The sequence below is a fragment of the Eleutherodactylus coqui genome, chromosome 9 (genome assembly GCF_035609145.1).
Source record: "Eleutherodactylus coqui strain aEleCoq1 chromosome 9, aEleCoq1.hap1, whole genome shotgun sequence".
NCBI lineage: Eukaryota > Metazoa > Chordata > Amphibia > Anura > Eleutherodactylidae > Eleutherodactylus > Eleutherodactylus coqui.
The window spans coordinates 92,927,479-92,941,696 of record NC_089845.1 but is presented as its reverse complement, the minus strand read 5'-3'; positions in this window follow the sequence as shown (position 1 = coordinate 92,941,696).

Sequence of the window (14,218 nt, the reverse complement as noted above, 5' to 3'; positions counted from 1 at the left end):
CAATATGTTTTTGGAGTATGGGAAGAAACTGAGTTAGGGTGGGTTCACACGAGCGTGTTTTTGTGCGTACATAGGTGCGTACATATGTGTGCACCTACTTACGAGCAAAAACACGAGTGAATGCAGTTGCGTGCAGTATTTTCAATGGAGCCGTGGCTGCTGCCGGCGGCTCCATTGAAAACAATGGTCTGCCGGCACCCCTGCATTCTTTTTCAGGGAAGGGCTTTACATATAAGCCCTTCCCTGAAAAAGAAACATTTTAGTGTAAAAAAAAAAGCACAAAAAAACCTTCTCCGCCGCTGCCGTGACCCCCACGGGTATCAAGAACACATCTGCCGCATTAGGCAGATGTTTCCTTCATCCTGGCTAGTTAAAAGAATTCTCTGCTGCTACATCTGCCACATCTGTGGCAGATGCAGCAGAGGAATTCTTCAATTCTCTACCACAGCTGTCACACGTCAGCTGTGGTATAGGGTTCTGCTGCTAATTGATTTCAGGGAAGAGCTTTAAATATAAGCCCTTCCCTGAAAATCAAGTAAAAGTACTGTAAAAACACACACAAAAAAAACCACTCACCTCCCTTCGGCTGCCGGGCTCAGCAGCGTCTTCTCCTGGCTGTCCCTGGCTTTCTAGTTCTGAGCTATCAGCAGCCACAGATTTAAAATCCCCGCCTCAGCCAATCACAATCAGAGCTACTAGCAGGCAGGGATTTTTAATCCCCGGCTGCTGATAGCTCAGCACAGCAGTGCAGAGTCGGGGACATCGCGAGGAGTCGCCGCTGAGCCCCCGCAGCTAAGGGGCTTTCAGGGAAGGGCTTTAAAGATAAGCCCTTCCCTGAAAAGCCAATAAAAGTAGTGATAAAAAACAAAAAAAAACATAGTCACCAGCCTTCAGCTGCCTGGGCTCAGCCGCGACTTCTGGCACTGTCCACGGCTCTGTAGTTCTGAACTATCAGCAGCTGGGGATTCAAAATCCCCTCCTGCTGGTAGCTCTGTGATTGGCTGAAGAGCTCAGCAAATCACAATCAATCAGAGCTGCTAGCAGGCGGGGATTTTAAATCCCCGGCTGCTGATAGCTCAGCACAGCAGTGCAGAGCCAGGGACAGCGCGAGGAGTCGCAGTTCAGCCCCGGCAGCTGAGGAGCTTTCAGGAACAGGCTTTAAAGATAAGCCCTTCCCTGAAAAGCCAATAAAAGTAGTGTTAAAAAAAATACTCACCTGCCTTCAGCTGCCGGGGCTCAGCCGCGACTTCTGCCGCTGTCCTGGCTCTGTAATTCTGAGCTATCAGCAGCCGGGGATTCAAAATCCCCACCTGCTGGTAGTTCTGATTGTGATTGGCTGAAGCGCTTAGCCAATTACAATCAGAGCTACCAGCAGGCAGGGATTTTGAATCCCCGGCTGCTGATAGCTCAGAATTACAGAGTCGGGGACAGCGGCAGAAGTTCCCACTGAGCCCTGGCAGCTGAAGGCAGGTGAGTATTTTCTTTTTTACACTATTTTAATTGGATTTTCAGGGAAGGGCTTATGTTTAATGCCCCTCCCTGAAATCCAATGACGGGGATGCCTGCAGCAAGATTCTCTACCACAGCTGTCATGTATGACAGCTGCGGTAGAGAATTGAAGAATTCCTCTGCTGTATCTGAAAAAGAAACCAAGAAAAAAAAAAAGCTCAGGACCCGGCGTCCCACATACAAAAATGCTCGAGTCTCCCATTGTAGCCAATGGAGTTCATTACTCGAGTGGAGTTCTCGAATTTTACGAAAAGCTCGACTCAAATAACGTGGACCTGAGCATTTGGGTGCTTGCTCATCTCTACTCTCTCTTTTTATTTTTGACAGGTGAGGAATTCTGATTCCTAAACTTTCTTTGGTTAGTTCATTTTGGAAAAAATTCATCACCCTCGAATGCATATTTGCACACAAAAAAAATTAGAAATACCCAAAATGGCCAACAGGACATTTTTGTCCCATATGGGCAAAGATGAAACTTGCCCTGGTGCTGAATGTCTCAGGGACAGTGCAGTGAATAATTTAGCAGGGCCATGTCTAAACAAAGCGAAAAATATTACTTATAGACTGCAAGTGAGATGGCCAGAGACTTGTTTAGGCCACATGGTTATCTCACTTATTATAAGATGGAGAGAATCGAAGAGCACGTTTCAAGATACCCGTGCTTCAGATTACATTTCAAGCACATCAGAGTGGTCAGAGAAATCAGGAGAGAGTGACTAGGATCCTGATGACCCTTCTCCGATGCATTGTTGCACATGGGGTAAGTAATATTGATGATAGCAATTCTGTTGATCAGATGTCTTTTTTTTCCTATTCTTGATTGACAAAACAGCATTTATTCTATACAAAACTTCACTTTCGCTTTCCTCCAGGTGTCTCCTTGTCCAGAGGTAGTCCATGTGGTCCTGCCACAATGCTTCATAGTAAGACAGCTCCTATGGTCAGTGTTTTGCCTGACAACACTGGACCTGGCAGATATCAATGCATGGGCTATCTACAAAGAAGTTACAAATGACAAAATAACCAGGCGAGATTTCCTTCTAAAACTTGTAGAGAAATTTACCAAAGAGTATGCAGAAACCAGGGTGAATGCACTAGCTGCTCAAGTGCAACTAGCAGACACAGGTGCCACTGCAAGGTGCAAAAACCCTGTAAAGAAGGGACAATTTCTTAGAAATGGGCATCATGTGACAAACAATGTGAAAGAAATGTGTTGTTACAGTTTCTTACATTTGTGCTTCTTGTAAACCTCAAACTTCTGATAAAGAAGATATATGGGAACTTGCAAGGACTGTACTTACGTATCCAGACTGCTAAGGGGAAAAATAACACTAATTAGGCTCAGATTTGTCATTTGTATCATTTCTGTTTTATTATGTTTTTACGTACCTGTAGTAAAGTTCACTCTATGATGAAAATTGATTTACCTGAATTGCTTGCAGTCAAAAAATGTTAAGTTACATTACATTAAAATATTTTAAAAATGTAATTGAAGTTGAAAATAAAAAAAATGCTATTTGATTTTCAGAGCGTTTCTTCCAAGCAAAACACTCATGTCTTGCATAGTAGTAGCCCAAAACACCAATGGGACATTTTTGTCCTGTTAGCCTTAGGGTGCATTCCCACGAACGTATATCGGCTCGGTTTTTACGCCGAGCCAATATATGTTGTCCTCGTGTGCAGGGGGGGGGGGGGGAGGATGGAAGAGCCAGGAGCAGGAACTTAGCTCCCGCCCCCTCTCTGCCTCCTCTCCGCCCCTCTGCACTAATTAACAATGGGGAGAGGCGGGCCAGGGCAGGGCTAATTCTTGGAACCTAGCCCCGCCCCTGTCCCACCTCCTTTCATTACAAATAGTGCAGAGGGGCGGAGAGGAGGCAGAGAGGGGGTGGGAGCTCAGTTCCTGCTCCTGGCTCTTCCATCCCCCCCCCCCCTGCACACGAGGACAACGTATATCGGCTCGGCGGGAAAACCGAGCCGATATACGTTTTTCTGAATGCAGCCTTAAGGAAGTTTGATAAGGCCGTTTTTTCTAGTATTAAACACCCTTATGTACGAGTTCCTATACCGTACATTAGAAAATCTGGAATGCATACTAGCTGTTGATATGTTATGATACACTAAGACAAAAATACAGAGAAAAAGAATTAGAAGCTCCGTCACATAAATCTTCCATACGATATTACCCAGCGTGAACACCAGCTTGTCCTATTGTTAGCCATGGGATGGGAAATGATTATGCTCATTATAGAAAAGAAACTTAGAGAAAAAAGTAATGGCATCTATTTAAAAATGTATATATTATCACATAGTTCATGATCAATACATATAGTAAATGATCAGTACACACATCAAATGATCAATATGCACAGCAATATATGAATTAGTAATACAATATAAATTTATAGTTATATTCCAAATCCTATTATCCTGGTTAAAGAATAGTTCCAGTTTCATGTTGAGGGAAGCTTCAGGGTGCACTATTAAAGTGCTATATTTAAGTGATACATTTATTTGAAAATGACAAGTCTAGCCGCATTCTATGGGCCTTTTTATCAGGCTATGCCCTTAAATTAACTGAATGATAACTCCAATTAGATACTTTGTATGGCTAACTTTCAGCATGTGTCATTTGGGCAATCAATCTCCACTATATAACATTTCTAGTAGATACATGAATCATAGATGCGTGTCTGTGACATTAATACAGTATAATATCCAGCCTGGTAGATATGAAGAAATAGGAGGGAGAGTAGGAAAAAGATCAGCAAGGAAGAGTCTGTGTAAATTTGTATACAGGCCAGTGACTGCTTGACCATGATTTCAAATAGACACAGATTTAGTGGGTGGCAAATAGGACAGTTGCCCAGGGCACCATTTACAATCAGGCCCTCCGAAGTGGAAACCCCAGGAGGAAATTAAAACAAAAATCTATGTTTGGTGGTATAATTAAGAAATTGAATTGCAGCTGTTATGTCATTTACACTCACAAACTGGCGAAACTCTGGTGGTACTTGGAAACAGCATAACAAGCTGACCGACAAACGCCCAAAACACAATCAAGCATACCCGCATGCATAAACAGATGTAAATACGATGCAAGGTATTGGTTTGTATTTTGGCCAAGATACTTAAGCCCGCGAGCTGACTTCAAGGGTCCTCGTTGTCCTGAGAAGGACGGCCCTGCACTGGAACCTAGATAACAAACGAAACATGGCAGGACTGAACACAGTTCATACCAACACGCCAGGGATTTGCACGTAGGAACATGACACTGTTCACACTGAGCACACTGAACAAACAGAGGAAAACCCAGCATCCTCTAGCAGAGGAGCTGGTATATATGAGCAGCAGACCTTGGGGATTGGCTGGCTGGAGAAATCTACACCCAGAAAGCTCAATCAACCCCCACCTGTGGGGCTGCGATGCTGGACAATCATGTAGAATAACAGATCCCAGCAGTACACCTTAACAGCAGCACTATTTAGGAACAATATGGCAGTATTATCTGGGATCTTTAACCCTTTGCCGCTCCAGGACATACATTTACGTCCTGGAATGTTGGAGTATGTATGAATAGAGGTCGCAGGACGACCTCCCTTCATACAGCACGGGCGTCAGCTGTTTATTACAGCTGACACCCGTGGGCAATAGCTGCAATCAACCGTACGGCCAATCGCGGCTATTAGCCCTTTTAATGCCGTTGTCAGCGTTCAGGGGTCCAGTATGGCCTCCCCCGCGGTGAGATCGGGGGAGCTGTGCAGGTGTCATGGCTGCCAGGGCCTTCTGAAAGGCCCCAGGGCTGCCTTGAGAGACTGCCTATCAAGCCATCCCCGTTGGGTGGCTTGATAGGCTGCCTGTCAGAATGCAGTATGACGTAATGCTATAGCATTACGTCATACTGCAGGAGCGATCAAAGCATCGCATGTTGTAGTCTCCCAGGGGGACTTCAAAGAAAAGTTAAAAGAAAGATCAATAAAGTTTTAATTGTAAAAAAAAAAATAATAAAAGTTTAAATCGCCCCCTTTTTGCCATATCTATAATAAAAAAATCAAAATCATAAAAGGAAAATACATATTTGGTATCGCCGCATCCGTAAAAGTCTGATCTATCAAAGTAGTGCATTATTTACCCTGCACGGTGAACGTCGTCCAAAAAAAAAATAAGAACACCAAAAATGCACTTTTTCAGTTACCCTGTCTCCCAGAAAAAAACAAAATAAAAAGCGATAAAAAAAAGAGTAGTACATTAAAAATACCTATATAAGTTTGGTATCGTAGCAATCATACTGACCCATAGAATGAAATTATCATGTCATTTTTGTGCGCCGTAGAAACAAGACGCACTGAAAGATGGCAGAATGTCATTTTTTGTTTTAATTTTACTCTACTTAGAATATTTAAGTTTTTCAGTACATTAAATAGTACCATTGAAAAATACAACTCGTCCCACAAAAAACAAGCCCTCATACAGCGATGTCGATGGATAAATGAAGGAGTTACGCTTTTTTAAATGGGGGAGAAAAAAACAAAAATGGAAAAAAAAAGGGGGCCATGCCATTAAGGGGTTAAAGTGATTTTCCAGGACCGTAAAATATTTCCAAATTAAAATGGTGTGAAATAAAGAAGAAAATTGTTCACCCCTCTAAAGACAAATTTCTCCGAGTCCTTGCAGAGGGAAGTGACAGGGACTCACTGAGTGACAACCTATGGCTCCCCTCGAGAAGCCGCCTCAGAAACCAGAATTTCAATCCTCTCCTCAGAGGCCCATGTGAGGTGTGGGACGAGCTCAGACCCAATCTCGGCCACCCATTCGACTCGTGCTCTGCCTCGGTCTGGAGGAGGTTCGGATCTATGACAATATCTAACCTACAGTCCCTAGCCCACCTCTCTCCAGAATCTATTGTCCAGACGATGGGTTCCTCTGAAAGCCTCTCCTTCCTATATAAAGCACAGATTTAAAAAACTTTTGTGGAGTTTCTCAACCTACACAAATCCACCAGACCCTGCTCATCCTTCGAACAGGCTCTTCTTGAGAACAAACCCAATCTGAGGAAAATCTCCTTCCTCCGCAAAAACTTTATTACCCCTCCTATGGCATACAAACCGGCATTCCTCTCCTCCTGGGAGAAAGAGCTGGGCATTTCACTCTCATCGACCGAGTCCAACCTTATTTTAAGAACTTCTTTTGGCCTGTTGCCCTGCATCTTAGCTCAAGAATCCCATTACAAATTATTAGCCAGATGGTACAGAACACCACAATGGCTATTTGACCACAAATTGGCCCCGCAGAATATCTGCTGGAGATGCAAGGGCGATATAGGTTCCTACTTACATATCTGGTGGACATGCCCAGCTCTGACCCCCTTTTGGAGGGATGTCGAGAGGATCCTACAAAAAAATCTCACCTGCCTTTGCTCTTACTCCAGAGGTAGCCCTTTTATGGAAGCCCTCCAAGTCCTTCCACCCTCAGAAGAACAAACTATTAGCTTCGCTAATAGATACAGCCAAAGCCTTAATCCAATCCCCCTCCTTTGGCAGCAAACCACACCACCTACCTTGAAGCAATGGAAAGAAAGGGTTGACCTCCTCTACAACCTAGAGAAATTACACAGCTGATCCAAAAATACCTATGATAACTTCCTACAGATTTGGTAAGTGCCTCTGACATGTGGCTCTAGTGAGCAGAGGTCCTCTCTCCTCCCCCTACCCCCATGGACAACGAAGTCCCTTCCTCCCCCCCCCCCCCCCTAGCATTTGACCAGGTTCATAAAGACACCCCCCACTTTCGTCCCCCACCTCTCATCCCTTTCCCCCCCTCCCCCCCTTTTCCACCTGACTTCCCCCCTCATTATTTCTACTGCTCTACGGATTGTTGTTTCTTTAACGTTTGCTCCATGTTACTACAGGGTCTCTTCTTAATGTGATACATAAGGTTTATGGTTTCAAGAGTCCTTCAACGCATATCTAGTTAATAACTATGCGATCTTGAGACCTACGTTCAAGAGGGTTCTATTGTACCCAAAACCAGTTTGTTGCTATGTATGCTCTATTGACGTCGGATTCTGAACAACTATGTATTGCAAAAACCCTGAATAAAACTGATTAAAAAAAAAAAAAGAAAGAAAGAAAGAAGAAAAAAAAATGCATACTCCTCTTCTCCAGTGATTTCCCATCCAGTGATAGAGCCCTGATGCCCACCGCTTGGGACCTTGAAGAAGCTAACAGGCAGTCATGTGCCATTCATTGCTTATGTGACTAATCAGCCAATCACAGGCTTCAATGCTGATTCTTCCATGGCCACTACAGCCTGTGATTGGTGAAGCAGTTGCATGCACAATGTTTGGCACATGATCACCTGCAAGATTCTTCCGGGTACCTAGCGGCAGGCTTCAGGGCTCCAGCGCTGGGTAGGAAGACACTGGATGAGGGGAGTATGCATTTTTAATTTATTTTACACTCTATGAAGCTTGTTGATTTTTTAACAATCCCAGAAAACTCATTTAGGGGAATACAAGCTAAATGCTGCATATTTGTGGCCACTATTATATGGTATTATGTGAGCTGTATATTATAGCATTATTTTGCACTATATGATAGTATTATGTGAGTTGAAATCATAATAAAAAGTGTCTAGAAATGATGAAGAAGAGTAGATTATGTTTGCAACATTATGTCCCAAGTTATAGAAGAAAGAGCAGTTCTTGAGCACAAAGTGCCTGCAGAAATGCTGTGCAGACCAACAAATAAATACAGTAATACATGTATTTATGTGCATAAGTGAATACATGTTTTAAATTGTACAAGGACCTCAGCTCTATGTTATATGCTTTATATGGAGGGGATATTGTTCTATCCTAGGCAGCTGCTTCGTTCATATAGACATACACAAAAATGGCTGCCTGCCATAAAGCGTAACAGGCACGTGACCACAGACTTCCTAGTTTGTAGCTGAGGGCCTATTAATTAAAATAATCTTATGCAGTAACTTGCCTGGGCAAGTAAAGTAACATGCAGCCTTGGAGAACAATATGCTTAAGGCCTTTTTCACACGACCGTATGCCTTTTTACAGTCGCCTGTATGCGCCATAAAATCACATGAATAAAGACTTGCCACGATCGAGCCATGAACTTTAGCCGTGTATTTTCTGCCAGTCATATGGGTGACTGTTGTGCATTGGCAAAAAAATACGTTGCAGCGCAGAAATCCTTTGATCAGTAGAAATCCTCAGAATGACTACTAATGCTTAAATAGAGCCAGCTGTCATAATTTCTCAATGTTTTACACAGGTAAACTTCCTCCTCCTCAATTTTTTTTCAACTTTCATAGGAGTCTATGTGAGCTTCCAGTGTATCTTGGCAAAAGATAGGGCAAGACCTATTTTTTGATGCAGCGTATAAAATTGAAAACGATCGCTAATGTGCTATTTTTCCCGACACCATTTTTTTATGCGGCCAAAAATCATTCATCTGAATGCATACATTGGAATCCAATTGTTCGGAAGGTCGCAATTTTTGCCCGATTTTTGGTTGCAGCTAAATAACTGTGTATATACGAATATGTGAATAAGGCCTAAGGAGTATTTGTCTATCCAAGGAGGTTTTTGCCCTGGACATGGGGCATAATGTTCTGTATACTGAGCAGTTAGAGATTCAGTAATAGGTGCCTTTTCCTAAATAAAACTGGGTTCCCATACTTAATTACTACAATTGTAACAAAACATGTTACTTTTTAAAATGTACATATATAACCATTAAAATAGTCACTAGTTTGGATAATTTGCAGTTTATTGCTCCTAGTTTTATATGTAAATGCCATTACAATACTTGCAGGACCAGCTGCAACCCATGGACTGGATTAAGTAACTGCATAGTTCCTTTTGACCTACAAATATTATTACACAAGTTGGACATCATGATTTCTATTAATAGTTTGTTGACTAAGGCGAAAGAAGAGCTGCTTTGGATTCTGGCACAGATTTCTAAATATCGCTCCAGAAGTATGAATGATTAAAAAAGACACATGGATGGACTTTTCCATTCAAGCTAGAGAGCCTAAGGTGAGTTTGTCAGATATAGGGAGAAATTTACTAAGACCGGCATTTCAAAGGTCAGTCTTTGTATAACTTCCCTTTATGCACAATGCACTTAATACATGAAGAGGCGCACATCTCTTCATGTATTAGGTATATCCCGGCATCTCTACACAGAAATGTGCGTCAGGTTGTATGTAAATTATACATAAACCTGTTAGGCTGGGGTGGCCACGACCTCTTCCAACAAACCTCGCCCACTTTTTACAAACATGGCCAGGCCAGCAAAAAAAGGGCCAAAAAGTCACAAATTTGCAACTTTTTTTTACACCATTATTCTAAGGTAAAATATTTAATAAATGTACCTCATGGTGTCTTCTTCACATTGTATGTGTATGAAACATGGGCATACACCAACAAAAGTCTGCAGAAGCAGCTTATGGACTCCCTGATTTCTAATTGCTAACTTGATGGCATACACACAATGGTAAAACCAGTCCTAACACCAATAGTTATGTCATAGTAACTTCCCTGAATTAAACACATTTATGACGTCACAATTGCTGATTTGACTAATATTAGTTCTGATGCCATAGCAGCTAATTTAGCAAAAAAAATCGTGATAACATAGCAGCTTAACTGATTGAAAGCCACTTGTGATTAGTGATGAACGGTTAGTGGAATAATTGGTTTGGGTCTAGACCGGAGAGATGTCACCAAAATCATTATGATTTGTCGATAAAAAAATAAAAACATTTTGGGTCTTGAAAGGCGAAAATGCAAAAAGCAAAGCAAAAAATATCAGGTCTTCAAGGGGTTAAGGAAGCACTTTTGTTTCTTTGTTTTTGTAAAGTTAGAAGCATTTTCTTGCACAGTCGTAGCACAGGTCCCTCAGCCAGCAGCACTTAGTTGTAATGCCAACCCCTCTGTGAAGCTGCAGGTGCCGCCTGAGGCAAGAGGCTCATCTTTCCTTGTGGTAGGCAAATCTCTGCCATTGTGATATCATAGTAGTTTACCCAGGGGCAATTACAAGAACAGTATATGCCAGGCTTGATTTCCAACTAGTAATTAGATGACAACAGGGTGCTAACCATAGGCCACCTCATTCATGGCTCTCCAGAAAATCAATCAACACTGGCTGTACCAATCCACCAACAATTATCAGTCTTAGATAGGGTGGAGTATAGCTCATTACATGTGATCTAATGAAAAAGAGGAAGTGGAACCATATTATATATTTTTTTGACATACTGTAGTAGTAGGCCCTTTTGCCTAAGGGTGCCTGTGTAGCATGATAGGTGCCTAACTAAATACTTAAAAACCCACTTTGTTGACAGTTGACCTGGTCAGACCATTTGATGCTAACGCTGAATATGCTGCACATATCTGATCATATTCATACTGGAAAGTTATGCTACTTATTTTTCACTGGAAGTTCTGCTAGGATTATTTAAAAAAGTGAAGAAAGTCTGTGTCATTGGGAAAAACAGCAGCCATTAGACCCAGAACAGCATTAGCACTTTACCGTAGAGCTGCTTTATTTTCTCCACATTGTAAATGTGTTCTGATTAGTTTTACTGTTCTCATTTTTCAGAATATGAGCAGTGAACTAAAGAATCTGCAGTACAGCACTTGTCATTTATATGTTCTCCGAAGCAATGTCCTGCTTTTATGTAAAGTATATTGTAAATAAGCTCTTTGAATCCCTTGTGAAAAAAGTGCATTACAAATATTTATTGTTGTATGTACAGAACAGCATTAATACAGGGAAGCAGCCGCATTGAATATACAGTGCATTCTGTAGGCAGCATGTTATAAAGAAAGCGGAGCTGAGCAGATTGATATAACATTTTTTTAAGGAAAGACTCAGGATAAGGGTGCATTCAGACGACCGTATATCGGCTGGGTTTTCACGCCGGCCGCTATACGGCGTCTCTCTCTGCAGGGGGAGGAGGCTGGAAGAGCCGGGAGCAGTGCTCTGAGCTCCCGCCCCCACTCTGGCTCCTCTCCACCCCCTCTTTGCCCCTCTGCACTATTTGCAATGAGAGGAGGTGGAACAGGGGCGGGGCTAAGTTCTGGGAATTAGCCCCACCCCTATCCCACCTCTGCTCATTGAAAATAGTGCAGAGGGGCGAAGAGGAGGCAGAGAGGGAGCGGGAGCTCCCCTTGCAGAGAGAGACGCCGTATATCGGCTGGGCCTGAAAACCCAGCCGATATACGGTCGTCTGAATGCACCCTCAGGCCAATTTCACATAGGCGACTACATTGCATGATTTTCTCGCGATACGAATCGCATGTATGTAAAGTCCATGCTTTCACATTAGCAATGTTTTGTAGGCTGCTATATTGCAAGAATACAAAATCGCGGCATGCTCTATACAGCCGCGATTTGTGTTGCTTTAAAGCCCATATTTCACTATGGAGCCTTCCTTTGTGTTGCATCGCATCGCATCACATGAAATTGCGGTTTTCGTGCGGTGTGATGCAACTTTTACAGTAGAAAGTCTCCCCCCCCCCCCCTAAAATAAGCGCTAGCTGCATTAAAAAGAAAAAAAAACACCACATTACCTACGCTGTCCGCTCCGCCGCACTTTTGCTCGTCGGTTCCGCTGCACTTGTTTGTAGTCTTCAGCTGCTGCTTCCTGGTCAGGGGGTTCATAAATCCCACCTCTGGGAAGTGCTGGCTATGATTGGTTCCTAAACACTGCAGCTCAGCCAATCACTGCAGCACTTGATGAACCAATCAGAGCCATCACATTGAATGGCTGTGATCAGATCATTGACCACTGCAATTTGGATTGTGGCATGTAAAGAGTTCAGAAATGGAGCGCACTCCCTCTAGAATGTCATTGGCCCTCCGCTATGTAATCGCGGAGGACAGATGGGTTGCAACCAAACACCAGCCAGCCAGCCAGCTATGGCCTGTGAGAGCTATTGTAATCAATAGTGTATTGCAGTACAGAAATACTGTAAGGCATTATCATAGGGATCAGAGCTTTTCAGGTTCAAGTCCCTTGCAGGCACATAAAAAATATTTTAAAAATGTGTTTTTTGCGCTCTTTTTCTTTTTTGTAAAACGCAAGCAAATAACATCACACATTATAAATTGAGCACACTATTTATCCTGAGCGGCAAAATCTGTAAATAAAGAAAAATGGAGACAAATGCTTATTTGGTTCATTTTGCCTCCCAAAAATAATTATTAAAGAAACCCATATGCACCCCAATATTGTACCAATAAAAGCTACAGATTATAATGCAAAAAACAAGTCCTCACAAAGCTCCATTGATGGAAAAATAAGAAAGTTATGGGATATTGTATGCAGCGATGCAAAAAAATAGCAATTTCCAAAAAAAGGGGTCTTCATTGTGCAAAATTAGAAAAACCTAACAAATTATATAATATTGGTATTATATGTACCCAAAATAAGGTACTAATAAAACTGCAGTTTGTCACACATAACACAAGCCCTCATACAGCCATGCTGCTGGAAAAATAAAAAGTTATGACTTATGCAAAAAGCAGATGAAAATCCCCCCAAAATCGTCTTTTCCTTATGGCCAAAATAGGCTGTGTCCTTAAGGGGTTAAAGGAAGTCTATCAGCTCCATTTATCATACCAGCATAATCCTAACATGTTATCCTAACAACAGATAAATCCAACGTTACCTTTTTGCCTTCCTTAGTGGTTCTAAATAAAAAATATCTGATTTTTTCTGCGCTTTGCACACAGCATGCCGCTTGTTCTCAGTCCAGCGGGTAATGTTACATTTATCTGTTATTCACACATCCTATGTTAAGGTTAGTTTGCAACAGTAAATGGAGACCACTGACTTCTTTCAAGGTAAAAAGTGCTTATAATGTATTCAGAATACAATGCTTTGTGGGTGATCTATCTGAGATTTCTAGTATGCCTCTATTCATTCATTTAATGGGTTAATTTCTGAGACAGAAGACTTGCAGCGGAACAACCCAAGTGATAATTACACTGCAAAGTGCATGCAGACAGGTGCGGCACATAATATATGGAAATCAGAAGCACACAGGTGGCAAATGCTAAGCATTACATAAGACAAAACTGGGCGCCATCATTTTCCATAAGGTGTTGGAGGATAACAGCAAAGCTTTCCTCTCATTTCCGTGGATGCGAGAGCGGCTGTTAGAATTACTGTAATAGGTGAAATAAACATCTCTGCAATAGAATCCGAGCCCTCTGTATGTCATAGAAACCTGAGTAAAATGTAAAGTGCTTCTAAGATCAGCTAAGGATACAGCAAAATATCCTTTTTGCTAAATGCAGTAATCACAGAAAACACACAGCTAGCCAATAGTAACATAGTGTGTAAGATTTGCTGTGGATTTTTTTCTGCTGCAGCAAATCCAATATCGATGAACATAACCCAAGGCTTCTCTCACACGGGACGTTTTTTACAGCGTTTAGTGCGGCGTTTGAAATGCTGTGCTACATGCTGTAAAATGCCTTTGTTGATTTCAAAGGGGCTTCTCAGATGAGCATTCGAGGACAGAGTTTCTAACGCTGCAATTTTCTATTTTAGTGCGTTTCAGCGATTGTTAATGCACCTCCTCACCCACTGCAATGATGGGGTGTGTTAAAAACACTTTTGAAAAAGCCATTCAAAAACGCTAAAAAATGCCACCTTAAGACACTGCATTTTTACA